This window comes from Canis lupus, chromosome 21, assembly GCF_048164855.1.
Source record: "Canis lupus baileyi chromosome 21, mCanLup2.hap1, whole genome shotgun sequence".
In the NCBI taxonomy this organism is placed as follows: domain Eukaryota; kingdom Metazoa; phylum Chordata; class Mammalia; order Carnivora; family Canidae; genus Canis; species Canis lupus.
The window spans coordinates 52,216,548-52,234,426 of NC_132858.1; the positions used below are offsets into that span (position 1 = coordinate 52,216,548).

The window sequence follows — 17,879 nt, forward strand, 5'->3', positions numbered from 1 at the left end:
CCATAATTTCCCAGGAGTATATCATATTTTATCATATACCTGTCAAAGACAACAGCAGACACCAGTTAGATCAGTACAAACAGATTTTATTCAATAACTACTGATGGTGGGGGAAAGAGCTAAATTCATTCTGATTTGTGCAGAATTGAGTGATTTAAAGGTAGAATGACAGAAGGGGATGGGGCAAGACTTGTGCAGAGTTGAGAGAAACTTTACAGAAAGTGGGGAGGGGAGGTTGGCCCACATGACACCCACGTGGGCTTGTTGACTGTCACCACTTGACGTTAAGCTCCTACCCTACCAAAGGGAGTGGGGTTACAGGTGAATTTTAAAAGGATTTATAAATTTACATAATTTATTAACATAGAATTACTTGATTCATTGCAGACATGGATTGTATACAACACACAAACAATGCCTACCTCTCAACTGAAAGTGATATTAGACTTAATGTTCCGTCCTTTTTTGTTACTCATATATTTTCCTATATGGATGGGTCAATAACATAGCTAACTATAACTTTTTTAGACAGAACACTATTTTCATAGGGGGGGGGCTCCCCACAAAAGAATTTGGGTAGCAGTTGAAATAGTAAAAATGCAAGGATAAAACTTTTATCAACTACTGCAAAATTAAAACAAATACTGTAATAAAACACCTGCAGCCAGCAAAACATCATCTAAGAGACTATTCAGTAGATTAATGCAGAATCACTATATTCTCCTACAATTCTACTAGTATTTTGAGTAATGCTCTAAGTAACCTGAATATAGAAATTTAACCCCATAAAGAATTTGAGTTGCTCTCCTTAACTCATATTATTAAATACTGTGCCATCAAAGCAATGTAAGATAAAGAAAACTACAACTTAACCAAGAGTGTACATTTATGTTGAAAAGGTCACTACTGCTCATTAAATGGAATGTTTAAGGACTGTGACATAAGCAAAACATTCAGAATCCAAACCACTGCACTAGTCTTAGTGGTGGCGCTGCTGTGAGTTCAGAATCAAGGTGTGAACAGGTAATATTGATTCACCGAACAGGGATCTAAATAGAAATTTCAAAATGCTTGGTTAGTGCTCTTGTAAGGAGCATTGTCTATTTCACCATAAAAATATTGGACTGGAAAATGAAGCCAAAATATATAAGGCATTTTGCCAAGCACATATTTCATGATTACATTATTTACTTTTGTTAGATCTCTAGAAACTGTCCATTTTACAGTTTCATTTGGCTTGTGTGGATTAAGACAAGTTCCTGCTGCATGTTGCTACCATTTTCCCCCTCAATCAGAGCTTTCATCAGTCTTAACAATTGATTTTTGCAAAGTCAATTGGATAGATCAAGCAGTTAATAAAACTTTTTTTCTGAGCAAGAGACAAAACAGTCACAGCAACATTCTATCATCCAATATTCTATTTTTATTGGAGATAGAAATATAGCTGTTCTGTACTCTTGCTACCCACTTATTCCCTTAGAAATATGTCACAATGAGTGATATTTTGCCTTTCATCTTATAAAACCTTTCAATCGTATTAATACTGGCATAGTCCTGAGATGAGCTCTATTTACATTTCAATTATTTTTAGAACTAGGTTGTTGCTTAATATTCAACGTTTGGTTATTCATATCTTTGGTTATTTTAAAATATCACTCATTCCATGTCCCCACTATCTAGGACAAAGCAATGCAGATAGAAATTGCTAAATATGGTATTTTGAAATGAATGAATAAATGAATCATCAATCAATCAATCAATTCAAAGAGTCTGGTTAAAAAATGACACAATATGGTGTATGGTCTATGGTAAGCTAATTTTAGGTCTATAGTAATTGAAAGGATGAGATTTCTCCTATCTAATCTTTTTAAGGTGCTTTTATTCTAGATCTGTCCCTGTTGTTAATATTTTCTCTAATATCCTGCCAGAAAACCTTGCTAACTCATTGCCCTATTGTCTTTAGCACTAGATAATACCTTTTCGATATGTCTGGTACACCGCAGGTAAATTAGCTCTCACACAAAGATATCAGACCTTTCAAATCTCAACTATTCCCTCTGGTTATATGATAAATTATTGACCATAACACATAACATATTTTGCAGAAGTCCCCACCAACCACCCTGGCCTCAACTGTAATGACTTCAAAACAGAACTTCTACCTAAGGCACAGTGGTTCTGTTACCATTAATACCACCCAGTGGATGCCTCTTTGCTTAGGCTAATATCAGCATGGACATTCTTGCCTATGTTTTGAAATAAATGGCCAACAGAGCTTGCATGAGTGATTATAAATGATATAATTTCAATTTTCCTCTCTTTGATTGCATACATTGAATGGTAATTGGTAAATTCCCAGGGAAATGACAATTAAACATCAAGTATCAATGATAATTGATAAATTCCCAGGGAAATGATAACTTATTTTTTTCCCCAGAAAACTACATGTCCCATGCTAAAAGAAAAAAAGAAAAAAACCACACACACACACACACAACAAAAACAAAAATGGAGCAAACCAAAACTATACAATCATTCATCCAATATAGAGTCTTTGGGTGTCTATTGTGTGCCAGGAAAACTGATAGAAGACCAGTGGAAGACATAGGTTCCTATTCTGATGGAACTTGCTTTTACTGTGGACATAAGGATGAGGAGGTATAGGAAATAAAAACAAACAGGCAAACCGATAAATCAACAACATAATTGTAAATATTATATATTTGTTTATATCTGACTTGTTTTTTATGAGAAAATCTGGGAATAAGTGGGAAAACAAATGCAAAAAAAAAAAAAAGAAAGAAAAAGAAAAAAGAAAAAAAGAAAAAAAAGAAAAAGCCCACCATTGGTGAGATCAAACATGGACTACTTCTGAAATACCAAACTCAGAGCTGATAAGGCTGAGCGGACTTGCTTTGGAGCAAAATTTAAAGGGATTCAAATAAAACCTCAGTAATCCAATCATTTTTATGCAATATTTTAAAACATAAACACAAAATTAATGTCTAATATCCATAATAGACTATGGAAATGTTGTAAAGAAAAGCTGTTGTCATATGAGCCTGTATTTTTGTTGAAAGGGAACAGTGCACTGTGATCACACCTGGTTCCCTGCTGCCCCACTCCACCCTATTGCTTCTTTAAAAAAACAATGATTTTATTTATTTATTCCTGAGAGACACACAGAGAGAGGCAGAGACATAGGCGGAGGGAGAAGCAGGATCCTCGCAGGGAGCCCCATGCAGGACTCGATCCCAGGACCCTGAGATCACGACCTGAACCAAAGGCAGATGCTCAAGTGCTGAGCCACCCAGGTGCCCCTACCCCATCGCTTTATGAGGCCTGATGATGGCATGGTAACAGATTGGGCAACAAAGGGATTTAAATAGAATGCTAATTTTTAGTTGTAGAGATTTTATTAGCTTTTCTGCAGGTTCAAGACTTGGGAGGGTATTTTGATAAGCATATATGGCAATGCATATTTTCTTTTCCCTCTGGCTCCACTCTGGCTCAGAAGCTCACTGGAGCATCAGGTGTGCGGTGGAGGGTCAAAAGGAGGAAGACAGAGGTACCGGTGCTGGGACAGAAGTCACTGTTATGAAGTTAGGAGAATTTTACTCTGCAAATTTCCGTGTACATTTGAAGGGTAAAGGTGAAATGCCTTTCACTGGGGAGTGAGGCTAATCAGTTGGCATTCAGCGTCATTCTGTCCTTTTTTGTTTGCATGTTAAGACAGTAGCAACAGGTTGTCAATTCAGAATGTAATATGTTTTGTTATATCTGCTGTTATCTTTGACCCAAATTCCAGTGTATATGCAATTGCGTCTAATAGGCTGAAGCATAACTCATCTTTCTGAAAGATATTGCATCTAGTTATAACTAGTTCATGTGATTCTTTTTATTTTCATTCATGTGATTCTTTAAGATCATTACATTAGTTTCATACTACATCCTCAGAGAGCTTTAAGTATTTTGTATATTTATATCTTTGCTTTCTAGAACAAAACGTGTTACGCTGACTACATAAAATGTTGCATCGTCTAAATTTATAAACACAAAATGTGGTATTATTCAGCACTGAGTTTGACCATTCTTTGAGTTTTTTTTTCAATCCAGGGGTCTCAGTGTTCTTACTCAACAATACATCTGAAGTAACCTCATTACATAAATGCGTTGAATTACAAACAGAAGATCAAGGAATTATACCGCTTAATACAGTCACTTAATTGGCTAAGAACACTGAGGACAGAAATGGAGATTTAAATATACTCTCCATTCTATAAAACATGATGCTGGATATCTCCATTTTGATTTCATTTGATAAACTGTCACCTATGAAAATTAAACTGTAACCTTATTCACCTCCATCATAGAGAAAGAAGATGTTTAAACTTTCCCATCCTGACATAAGGATATGGGGAGTCACACAATTCGAAATCTAATTAGTGTTTAATAAGCCATTTGAAATGATGTCATTCAACTCTTACAAATTAATCCTGCTCTTTCAACACCTGCTGGTATTTTGCAACAGTAATTATTTCATGACAAAAAGAGGCCTGAACCAGTCCACATTAACATAAGCATCTCTTCTGACTACTCCACGCATTTCTCTCTGAAAGATGTTTAATAACCTCCTCCTGGCTTAAGTGGAGAGAAACTGCAACAGACATAATGAGGCTTGCTCTGAATGGAAGACCGTTTCCTATTCTAAAATACAATTTCAAAAGGTCAAAGAGAGAAAAAGACCTTCCCCAACCTATTGAGGATCTTTCAGAGATTCCTTAACGAAGCACTTGTCTATTCATTTTTCAAAAAAACAAGACTTGCATGGATGGCATAATAGACAAGGAAATTTAATATAAAAGTACTCTCAGTAAAAGTGGAAATCTCAAAATGAAGTAGTATATCTTTTTTAAAAAATAAATTAAAAAGTAATATAACTGAAACTGTCAAATTATTGTTAAATCTTCCCTAAACCAGTGTTTAATATCTCTGCATAATTGGCTGCTTTGGTTTAGCTTAAATTCAACTTAAATGTTATTGTTTCATGATTAGTAGTTTTAGTTATAAAATTACTAGTAGCAAAGAGAGAGAGAGAGAGAGAGAATAATACTTATTTCACAAAATTTCTGGGATTAGTCACAGTTATGAATGTGAGAATTTCTCCCACATACTAGTCATTAACAGATGCTTGTGATTATCTTCCTTGCGTCCACTACTATCCTAGAAATCCCAGGAAGTTCTAGAATGAAGACAAACATTAGGGCAACTCAAAGTCCATGAACTTCTTCTACGTAACAACTACACTTTTATTGGAAACAAGATTCTTAACAAATAGATTGTTAATTGTAAGTCTCAAAATACTACATTTCTATTGGAATAACTCTAATTCATATTATTTCAAGTAAAGAGGAATGTGTAGTCACATCACTCAACTCATTTGACTGTTTTTTCTTGTTCTAGCCCCATATTCATCTGTCTTCATCCAAAAGAAATAATTCTTTATTCAAAAGAAATTGACTCTTTACTTGAAATATTATGTTTCTGTTAAGTATTCCTTTTCTTACTCATATAGAGGGAGGCCTATGTTATAGTTTACCATCCTCATAAATGAATAAATAAAAAGGAAAAAGGTAATCCTTTTCTAAAGTTTTTTGCTATAAAGATAAAACCTTGGCAGAATTTGCTTCAGGCTCCAATGTTAAATTGAAAATATTTGTAGGGATGCCTGGGTGGCCCAGCGGTTGAGCATCTATGCCTTCCGCTCAGGACGTGACCCCGGGGCCCTGGGATCGAGTCCCACGTCGGGCTCCCCGCAGGGAGCCTGCTTCTCCCTCTGCCTGTGTCTCTGCCTCTCTCTCTTGTCTCACGAATAAATAAACGAATCTTTGGGGAAAAAAAAGGAAAGTATTTGTATAAGCAGTCAAATGGCAGACGACTTCCTTGTATAAGTAAAATGAGGACATTGACCATCTGTGTGTGTCTCTGCATGTGTGTGTTGTCTAGACTTTTGAGGAGATATAATAGAAACTGTTATCTGCCCATCCAATGTCAAATTCTCCCCGTGTTTTATTCTCAGGACTTTGATTTTGTTAAATACAGGAACACACCTGGCCTCCTGTGAAGCTAAGAGTGGTGAATAAGCAACAATTCATGGAATGGCCCTATGCAAAGGACACAGATCTTTAAAAGGTCTTTTCCACAGGTCTTTACTCCTTTGTGAGCCACTAGGCGATATAGGAGGAGGTGCTGACTTGCAACCATGAGACAAAGAGTGACAAAATCTAGATCCTAAAGTTGGTCATAATATATATATATATATATATATATATATATATATATATATATATGAGTTTGGGATTATGACACCTCTGTCTTATCAGGTGGGCACAGTCTGCAGCCCTCTCTCCTCCCTTTGGTCGGACTTCTTGTTCATGTGAGAAAAATAAAATCTCGATTTTTGTTATCCTACTGGAAGTAGTATTCCTAGTACTTGGAGCTGCATTCAGTCCCTCTGACAGAAGGCACTAGAGAAATAATACCCATTATACCTACAACGGCTTTTTAAAAGGAATTTTCTTAGTTCTAGAAATATTTGTTGAAGCTCAAAATTGTAATAGCAAAGACTAGCTTGAGTCCATCTGTAAGAAAAGACTAAATAAAGAGCAGAGAGAGAAAGAGTTCTTTTCAGAAGATTGTTACATTCCAGAAAAAACTCTGCTGCTCCCATTTCCAAGCCAAGTGAGGGAGGTTTATTTAAGGGAAACTTGAAAAAGTGAGGTTTTCCATCACTATGAAAACAGACAACAGCTGCCTCTCCCAACACAAATTAGTTTATGTTTCTGTGTCTGTGCTTCATTCTACCAAATATTACTTTGTTTTTGTGACCACATGCAGGTTAAACCACTTAAACAGCAAAACCTTGTCTGTTATTTAAGGTAGTAATGTCTTTTTTTTTTTTTTTTTAGTATCTTCCCTGTTGTCTACACATCTAAGGGACTTTCTTCCTCTTTCACGCAATTGAAATCCACCCTTTTCTACTTTTCAGTTCCCAGTGTTTGGGTCCCATAGTTTCTGAACCTCTGCATGTCTTCTCATCTTAAAATTCTATTGCTGAAAATCTATTACATTCTGCAAAGAAATTACAGAGAATTTTGGGAAGATTGATCATTTTCAAAGTGTATAATAGATCTTCTCAATGAAAAAGAGTGTTCTCCAACTAAATTTAAGGCATGTATTTTATGCTTTTACTTACTAATTTTCAAATCTTACACCATTCATGTTATTAGCTCATATCCTCATCCAATGTCAGATTAAACCATAATTGTTTTCCGTTTGGGTGCTCAGGAAGTAAAAAGCTCTGAGTTTCTATAGTTGTGGTTTTATTTTTGTTACTCAATGAGGGTTTTTTTGGTTGTTGTTGTTAAAATAATCTTTTTTTTAATCTATGCACAGCCTACACCTAAGAAGTGGGGAGTTATAGTCCAACCTCAACGATGCAAAATTTATTTAGAATTCTTTTGCATAACAGATTTATCTATTCTCCCACATTTAACTTATCTATTTTCTATTCTTACACATTTATTATTATTTATTATTTATTATTTCTAAATGTACTTAGTTCTATCATTCCATGCACAGATAAATATTTCATATTTTATAATCAAACACTATTTATTTATTTTATTGCTCAAACAGTCCATCTTTGACCATTTGGAACCACTTGGTCCCTGCATCCCTCTGACTCATCCCAATCACAGTGTTTGTTGTTTGTTTTTTGGCACTTTTTCACTTGCTGGCCCTATAAGGTGCACCAGCCTTATAGTATGTGCTTTTTGCTATGGCCCTAGATTCAGTCATTTTTCCATGAGATCCTGTTAGTTTATTGTCAGGATATAATATAGTTGCATATTAACTATATGTGGGCATATTTATAAATGTTTCTATATGTAGTCATCTATATTTTTATTAAGCAAAATACAGCTCATTCTGATATCTCCAACTCTAACCCAGTAGCACATGGATCATTCCAGCCTCTTCCCCTTGCTCATCTGTAATTTCCAGTTACAGCAAGGAGACACCTAGTTTGCGCCGTCCACCAAACATTTACTTAATAGTTTAAAACTAGTGTGCTCCTATAGTGCGTTCACAAGTGTTAATCCATAAGTCTATAGGAAACCATTTTATCTATTAAAGCAAGTGTTTTGTTTAGTTTTTAGGTAGGCTCTACATCCAGCATGGAGCCCAATGTAGAACTTGAACTTAGAACCCTGAGACCAACACTTGGACACCTAACAGATCCAGTCTTGGGATCACCTCCTAAAGCACAGTGTTTATGTGCAAGGTTCTGTTGCCTCTAGTCCTACAGACCCCATTAATTTCCAAAGTGATTTAGGTCACCATCATTTCCCCCCACCCCCTTGAGTAAGATTCCTTCTTATATTTCTAATACAGTTAGATTCTTATGTCATGGTCTTACATTTCAACCTGTTATGCCTGGACCTCTTAAATTATTCTATCTGCTGGCATCAAGATCCATTCTTTGTTCTGTAAATTCTATGGATTTTCATAAACATGTGGTGCCATGAGCCAACTTTAACAATGCCATTCATTTTCCTCTTGTGCTTCTCCTATCCAACCTTCATACTTCCATCCTGGAAACATCTGAGTTTTGAATAGATGTGTAAAGCTGACCAAAGACATGTTGCTGTTTTTCAGTCTTAAGAAGGAAGTGTCTTGTCTCTTTCTGATAAGGATGATATTAGCTACCATTTTTTTGAAATGTTCTTTATGAAGTTGAGAGCCTCTTCTTAGTTTGCTAAGTGTTTTTTTTTTTCTTTTGTGGAATCCATAATCAATTTTGTCAAACATCTGCAGATGCTTTTTCCACATCAATTTATTTTAACCTGTTGATGTAGTGCATTGCGGCACTGATGGACTTTCCAAAGTTGAAATAGCCTTGCATATCCTGTTTGGTTGTTGTGCATAAAACTTTGTCTACATTGTTGGATCTGATTTGCTAATATTATGTTGAGGATTTCTGCTCTATGTTCATGAGAGACAGTGCTCTGCAGTTTTCCTCTTTTATGATGTCTTTATCTGGTTTTGGAACTAGAGTAACACTGGCCTTTTTAAAGAATGAGTCAGGAAGTATTCATTCTGCTTCTATTTTCTGGTAAAGAATGCAGCAAATTGAAACCAAACAGATCCTTACTGATTCTTGCCTCCTTGATCTAGCATTACTGCAAGAGAGGTGTTGAAGTATCTGGTGGTATACTTATCTTTCTCTTCTTGTAGTTCTTCCAATTTTTACCTCCCCTATTCTGGTGATCTACTGTTAAAGACACAAGAATTTAGGATTTTTTTTTTTTTTTGAGAAATAACTCTTTTATCATCACTCAATTCCTCTCATTACTCCTGAAAATTCTTCATGTTCTAAAATCTATTTTATGGAAATTAATGTAGCTGTTCCTGCTTCAATTTAGTGAATGCTAATATGACATATTTTCCCATCATATTACTTAATCTATCCTAATTTTTATAAATAAAGAGGATTTTTAATAGGCAACATATGTGGCAGCCCAGGTGGCTCAGTAGCCTTCAGCCCAGGATGTGATCCTGGAGACCCAAGATCGAGTCCCATGTCAGGCTCCCTGCATGGAGCCTGCTTCTCCCTCTGCCTGTGTCTCGGCCTCTCTCTCTCTCTGTCTCTCATGAATAAATAAATTAAATCTTAAAAAAATAATAATAGGCAACATATAACTTGGTCTTGAGTGTTATTCACACTGACAATTGCTGTTCTTTTAATTGATCTATAGATTATTCACATATGAAGTTGATTATGGATGTTGAATTAATATCTACTCTATTTGTAATTTTTTTCTATTCATTTTATGTGTTTATGTTCCTTCTTTTTTTTTGCCTTCTGTTTTTAACTGATTATTATCATATAGTTATACTTGTGTACCTCCTCTTTTAGCATCCCCATTACACTTCTTTTTAATTTTCTTTTTAGCCACTGCCTTCAAGTTTGAAATATGCATTTCTAAATATGAGAAAAATCTGTGTTTTCTTTCATATTTGAAGGATAATTCCACTGGACACAGAATTCTATAGCAGTGTGTTTATGCTCCTCTTATCACTTTAAGCATGTCACTGTACCCCCTTTTGTTTGCATGGTTTCTGATGAGAAAGTGCTATAATCTATAAATCTTATAATTGTTCCTTTCTATGCAAGTGTTTGTTTTCCCTTTCGTCTTTGTCGGTTTTCTCTTTGTCTTTGGTTTTCAGAAGTCTGAATACAGTTTTTGAGTGGAGTTAATATTTTTCCTGCTTGGTTTTCTCTGATCTTCCTAGATTTAAACAGAATTCTATGTGTTCTTTTTCACATTTAGTCTTCAAAAAATATACACATGTCTACAAAATTATTTAATTCTGATTTAAATATATATCTTTAATGATGAATATTGTTGATTTGACAATATTAATGCTATAAAAAGTTGAATGTCTAACTGATATCAGATGGAGTTATACATATTTTTCATTTATTGATGGAAATATCACATTTTTTTTTTAAGTTTGCGTTATATCAGCTTCATGGTCATTCAGTATCAGGAAAGTAATATAAAGTACATCAATAATATCTCCCTATAGTTAAAGAAATTTTATGTCAATCCCTTATATTTTTAGTAGCAGCAGATTTCTTCAATAATAACAAACATCAGGACAAAATAATCTTATTTTTCATTCTGTGCTGTAACTAGGGAGATGGAATTTTCTCAATTTTTGACCATACTATTAGTACCACACATAATAATTTAAGGTGTTATTTCACATATATGGAACTACATTAGTAGAATTAATTCCACTATAGTGAAACTGCACTAAAATTTCAAAAAACATTTCTTTTTTCTTTCAGTTTTATTGAGTCTAATTGACCAAAAAAAAAAAAAAGAAAAAGAAAAAGTAATATATTTAAAGTGCACAGTGTATGAGGCACCTGAGTGGCTGAGTCGGTCAACCATCTGACTTCAGTTCAGGACGTGATCTCAGGGTCCTGGGATAAACCACTCAAAGCTCCCTGATCAGTAGGGAGTCTGCTTCTCCCTCTGCCCCTACTCCTCTCTCTCTCTCTCAAATAAATAAGTAAAATCTTTAAAAAAAATAAAGTGCACAATGTAATGATTTAATATATGTATACATCATGAAGATATTCTCACAATCAAGGTAATTAACACATTAATCACTTCCAATATTAACATCTTTTTTTTTTTTTTTTTTTTGGTATGTCACTAAGTTCTATTCTTTTAGAACCTTTTAGTTTCAAGAGTAGTCAAGTATATGTATACTGTATATGAGATTCTCAGACTTTATCCATCTTATAACTGAAAGTGTTTACACTTTAACCAACTTCTCCCCATTTTTCCCTTCCCCAGTCCCTGGAAATCACCATTCACTCTCAGTAGATACAAGTTCACGATTTTTCCCCTCTGGCTTATTTCACTTAGCATAATGCCCTCCAGTTTATCTATGTTGTTGCAAAAGACAGAATTTCCTTTTTTAAAAAAAGTATACATAACTAATATTTTATTTGTATGCATATACACCACATTTTCTTTATTCACTCATCAGTTCACATACATCTAGGTTGTTTCCATACGTTGGCTATTGTGAATAAAACATCAGCAAATATGGGAATAGATATATCTCTTTGAGATAATTATTTTGTTTCCTTTGGATATACACCAGCAGTGGAATTGCTGGATCGTTACTTCTATTTTTAATTTCTTGAGGAACTTTCATATTGTTTCCTGGTGGAAATACTAGCTTACTCTCCTAGCAGCTATGTACAAATGATCCCTTTTCTGCACCTCCTCATGAATATTTATTATTGTCTTTTTGAATATATATCCTAAAAGGTATGACGTGATACCTTATTGTGGTTTGGTTTGCATTTCCCTAATAATTATTGATGTTAATTGGGCACCTTTCCATACACCTGTTGGCCATTTGTACATCTTCTTTGGAAAAATGCCTATCAAGGTTCTTTACCCAGATATCTGTTGGGTTGTTTGGATGTATTTTTCCTATTCAGTTGTATGAGTTACTTATATAATTTGGATATTAACCCCTTACAGAATATGTGATTTGTAATATTTTCTCCCATTCCATAGCTTGTCTTTTCTTTTTGTTGGTGGTTTCTTTTGATGTGCAGAAGCTTTTTAGTTTGATGCAGCCTAATACATTAATTTTAGTGTTTACTGTCTTTTTTGCTTTTGATGTAATATCCAAAAAAAAAATCATTAACTAGACCACTGCCAAAAAACTCACCCTCTATTTTTTTTCTAAGTGTTTATGTTTTTCGGTCTTTCATTCAAGCTTTTAATGAATTTTAATGAATTTTGAGTTGATTTTAGTTTATGGTATAACATAGGGCTCTAATTTCATTCTTTTGCATGTATGTACCCAGTTTCCCCAATACTATTTATTAAAGAGTTTATCCTTTTCCGATGGCATTCTTGTTGTCTTTGTTGAGAAATAATTGACCATATATAAATGGGTTTATTTCTAGGCTATCTATGCTGTTCCATTGATCTATGTGTCTATTTTTGTTCTAATACCATAACCTTTTGCTTACTATAGCTTTATAGTATAATTTGAAATCAAGAAACATGATGTCTACTAATTTGTTATTCCTTCTCAAGATTTCTTGTGCTATTTGAAGTGTTTTGTTGTTACATACAGATTTTAGAATTTTTTTTCTATTTCTGTAAAAAACACCATGGGAATTTTATACAAATTGTATTGAATCTGTAGGTTGTTCAGAGTAATATGGACATTTTAGCAATACTAATTCTTCCAATCCATAGACATGGAGTATCTTTACATTTATTTGTGTCTTCTTCATTTCTTTCATCAATGTCTTATAATTTTCAGTGTACGAGTTATCCACTTCTTTTGTTAAATATATATTTAAGTGTTGTATTATTTATTATTATATATTATGCATTATATATATTCTTTATATTTTATCTGCAACTTTACTGAGTTCATTTATTAGTTTTAACATTTTTTTGATGAAGTCTTTAGTATCCAGTCATCTGCAAATAGGGATAGTTATAAATCCTCCTTTCTAATTTGGATGTCTTTTATTTATTTTTCTTTCCTAATTGCTCTGACTGGGACTTCCAATAATAATTTATATAAAAGTGGCAAAAGTGAACACCTTGTCATATTCCATCTTATGAAAAAGGATTTCTACTTTTCACCTCTGCATGTAATGCTAGCTGTGGTATTTTCTTATATGGCCTTTACTATGTTGAGGTACATTCCCTCTATATCCATATTGCTGACAGTTTTGATCATGAAAGGATATGGAATGTTATTAAATGATTCCTCTTAATCTACTGAGATGATCATATGATTTTTATCTTCCATTCCATTAATGTGGTGTATCACATTTATTGATTTGAATATGTTGAATAATTCTTGCATCTTAGGAATAAATTCCATTCCATCCTGTAATGTATTCCCTGAATGTACTGTTCAATTAAGGTTGCTATTATTTTGTTAAGGATTTGTGCATCTATGTTCATCAGGGGTATCAGCCTATAGTTTTCTTTTTTCATACCATTTCTGTTTTTTTTTTTTTAAGATTTTATTTATTTATTCATGAGAAACACAGAGAGGAGAGATAGACAGAGACACAGGCAGAGAGAGAAGCAGGCTCCATGCAGGGAGCTTGACGTGGGACTCTATCCCTGGTCTCCAGGGTTAGGCCCTGGGGTGAAGGCGGCGCTAAACCACTGAGCCACCCGGGCTACCTGTCTGTTTTTAATATTGGCATAATTCTGGCTTCATAAAATTAGTTTGAAAGTGTTCTATTTGTTGAAAGAATTTGAGAAATATATAAATTATTTCTTCTTTAAGTGTTTTGTAGAATTCAGTGTTCAGCCATCTGGTCCTGGACTTTTCTTAGTTGGGAGAAATTTGATTACTAATTTAATCTCTTTGTGAGTAATTGGTCAGCTCAGATATTCTATTTTACTACAATTCAGTCCTTGTAGGTTGTCTGTGGTCAGGAACTTATCCATTTCTTCTTGGTAATCCAATTTGTTGGCATATGATGGTTCATAGTACCCTCTTATGATCCTTAGTATGTTGTGTTATCAGTTCTAATATCTTCTATTTCATTTATGATTTAATTTACTTGAATCCTGCCATTTTTATTCTTAGTTTAACTAAAGTTTGTCAGTTTTTTTTTTTTCAAAAAAGTATCTCTTAGTTTCATTGATCTTTTCTATTGTCAAAATTTTTAGTCTTTCTTCTGTTTCTTTTTTTCCTGCTCTGATCTTTGTTATTTCTTTCCTTCTACTAACTTTGGATTGGTTCTGTGAGATCTTATTTATTTCTCTCTTTTTTTTTTGGAATTTCTCATATCTCTTTGATATTTTTAATACTTTAAGTTTTTTAAATTTTATTTTAGAGGGAGAAAGAGAGAGTGAGCAAGTGAATGCAGGAGCAGATGGAGAGGGGGAAGGCAGAGAATCTCAAGCAGACTCTAGGCGGAGTGTGGAGCCTGATAAGGGGCTCAATCTCATGACCCTGAGATCATGACTGGAGCTAAAATAAGAGCCAGATGCTTAAATGACTGAACCACCCAGGTGCCCCAATATTTTCTATCTTTGTTAAAATATTATTTAGTTCATACATTGGTGAGCAATTTATGACCATTATTTTGAACTCTGTATCAGGTGAAAATCATGTATCTCCATTACATTAAGGTCAGTGTCTGGAGATTTACCTTGTTCTGTTGTTTAGAACATCGTTCCTTGTTTCTTCATTTTTCTTCATTCTTGCATTGCTTTGTGCGCATTAGATAAAATAGCCACCTCTCTCAGCCTTGACAGACTGATCTTACATAGGAGGTAAACTTCTTCAATCATCTTGACTTGAGCTCCTATTTGCCATTCAAATTTCTGTGTTTTCCCAAGGTGCCATCTTTGTTTTTAGTGGCTCCCAATAAATGAGGGCATGTCAACACGTCAGTGTATCAATGGCACATTCAGCTGTTCAGGCTTCCAAAAGACTACTGATTGCTTTCACCTTCAGCTCCCTGAGGGAGTCTAATGAGAAGCCCAACCTGCAGGCATGAGCTGGGAAAGTCAGGATGTTAGATTTGAAATATAGCCCCTCCCTCTTAGGGAGAACTTGGGAGTTAGGTGTTTTTGCCTACTCCCTATTTGCCAAGGTAGGGGAACTGTGTGGCAGTGTTTGTGCATCAAAGTTGCCACCTTGTTGTTTTATGTCCCTTGGGATTCATAAATGCTGAGTCCCATCAGTGTTCAGTGCTGAGAGACTTCAGAACCAGTCTCTCTAGTGACAGCCATCATAGTTGAGGTGGTAAATGTTTGAACAATCTCCTTTCTGGGTAAAGCTGGAAATCTGATTTTACTGTTGGAGTGAGCCATGGAAGATGGGAAGGATTTGCTGACCAGCTCTTTGGGCTCCCTAAAAGATCCTGATCAGCAATCACATTCAAGATAAACAGAAGCAAGACCCTCAGGCTACAGGAGAGATTTTATGAAGTCAAATAACCTTCAAGGAGAAACTGGAAGATAGGCATTTTTATCTGCTCCCTCTGTCTTGAGCTCAGAGAGGATACCTACAGGAAGTATTTGTACACATGTTTAAAAACAACTTTTTTGTTGTTTAATATGATCCTATGGAAGTCATAAATGACAATTCCCATTGGCTATCAGAACTAAATGATATGAGGGCTCATCTCTCAGATAATAGCTATAGAAGTTAGTATGCTAGATGTGTGGACAAGCTCCTTTTAGGGAACAGCTGGAGACTCAATTTTATTGTAGGAGAGAGCCAGAGAGAAAATTTGGGGAAGTGCCCACCAGTTCTGTTGGCCTCCCAGGAATATCACATCAGAACCTAAATGCTGGCCGCTTAGAAGCCAGACCCTCAGGCTGTAGCTAGTAAAGTATACAGTCAAACTCCTCCCAGGAGAATCTGGGAAGTGAGCAATTTTGTCTGTTTGTTTTACCCTGAGTCCAGAGCTATAGCTGTAGGGAAGTACTTGCATATCTGTCTAACAACTGTTTTTTGTTTGTTTGTTTGTTTGTTTGTTTGTTTGCTATAGTTCTGTGGGACTCATATAAACAAACCTTATTGGTTCTCAGAGCTAGGGAGACTTAGGGTCCCATCTCTCAGGTGGCAGCTCTTGGAGTGCTACAGGTATGGACAAATTCCTTCCAGAGAGGAGCTGGAAACAGAGGGAGTACACAATTGTCCTTCTTGGATAGGTGTAAGTGTATCTTCCTACTTATATATAAGTAAGTCCATCTATCCATCTTTGTCAAAAAAAAGTATACTCAAAAACTTAACTCTCATCATTCTGAGGATGAAAGATGGGTGATAGGTGAATGTTTATCGAGTACAGTTTTAAGTTTGATGTATTATATTTCAATGTTATTAAGCATCAGTTCATAATGTTTGTCCTATACATCTCATTTTCTCTGAATGGTTTACTCGTATTTTGGCACTTGTCCTATTGACTTTATTACTGAATATGAAGATTTCTTTATAAAATTAGTCATTTTATTGTTTTATCAGTTATTGTCACTTAGATTTTGACTTTGCTTTGGTGTATATGTATGCTATGTGTTTTTCTTCACTTCTACTTTATCCATCTGGTCTGCCTGACTCTGTACCATAAAGCTGGACTCAGTCATAAGAGTGCTCTTGCCAGTTGGCTTCTTGTGCTCATCCAATGGAAGAAGATTGAGAATAGGAAGAGAATTGGTGTTCCTCTATGAGAGTCTCTGTGCTCTGTCTTGGGCAATAACTATTCCATTTTATCACTTCTCTCTCTATGTTCCCAGCTCCCAAGACTAAATAAAATATTCCCTTGCTATTGAGACATGTAGCCATGTGAATGGCAACTAATTTCGTTAGAACCTGAATGCCTTAACCTTTTTTACTTTTCTTTTAAATTCCAAAGCAATCCCTTTATTTAAGCCTCTGTATTTAAACTATCTTGATGAATCTAGTTTCTACAGACATTCACTACATTTTTTGTTTGTGTGCTATCAAGGTGCTTGCTTGTACTTTCCACACATTTGAAATACAAACCAAATACGTCTCACTGCTTTGGATCAAGCCACCATTTTGCCTGGAACACACTACTGGGTGGTCTTTCTATTCCTAGTTCTGTTCCTTTCCAGGTGGACTCACATGTACATGGAATCTCACTATCACAAGAGGGCATGAATGCTGGCTTCCCAGTGAGCTGGTGGGGCCTTCAGTGTGAAAACATGAAAAATTACATGTACATAATTTTTTCTGCAAATGGACAAATTTTTTTTCACACTTTAATTGAAATTTTTAATTTTTGCCCACTTACAGGAGATAAGCAGTTTTATAGAAAAGACCATGTCTTGTTTTCCAGGGTTTTCTTCTAAATATTTGACACATGGGAGATATTAATAAATACTTAATGTAGTAACCTGTTTTTTCCAGTACTTTCTCCTATGCCTTCTTTCTCAAGTCAAATACAAACAGCATAAAAAACAGTATGCTAAATATATATATATATAATATAAATATAAATATAAATATATATATAAATATATATATAAAACAGTTAGGAATATTAACTTTTTTGTACAATTTACTGGGATGGAATTGATGCATAAATGAGTTTATTTTTTTAAGAAATCAGTTTGTCAATCATTTTGTGCTTGCTTTAACACAGCAACATTTTTGTTTATCTTTCTGTTGTCCTTATATAACTTTCTAGTCTTTTTCTCATATTTGCATTTCTGACTTTGTGAGGAAATTACCTACTTCAGCTTTACCTACAGGCT

At 34.7% G+C, this 17,879-nt stretch overlaps 1 long non-coding RNA gene across 1 annotated transcript in view; it reads left to right on the plus strand.

Annotated features, from left to right (window-relative positions):
- Nucleotides 1–968: 968 nt before the first annotated feature.
- Nucleotides 969–17,879, plus strand: part of LOC140613549 (uncharacterized) — a 46,826-nt gene continuing 29,915 nt past the window's right edge. Inside the window, exon 1 of the long non-coding RNA XR_012014540.1 lies at nucleotides 969–1,023. This is a non-coding gene — a long non-coding RNA (uncharacterized lncRNA). The remainder of the gene's footprint in view (nucleotides 1,024–17,879) is intronic.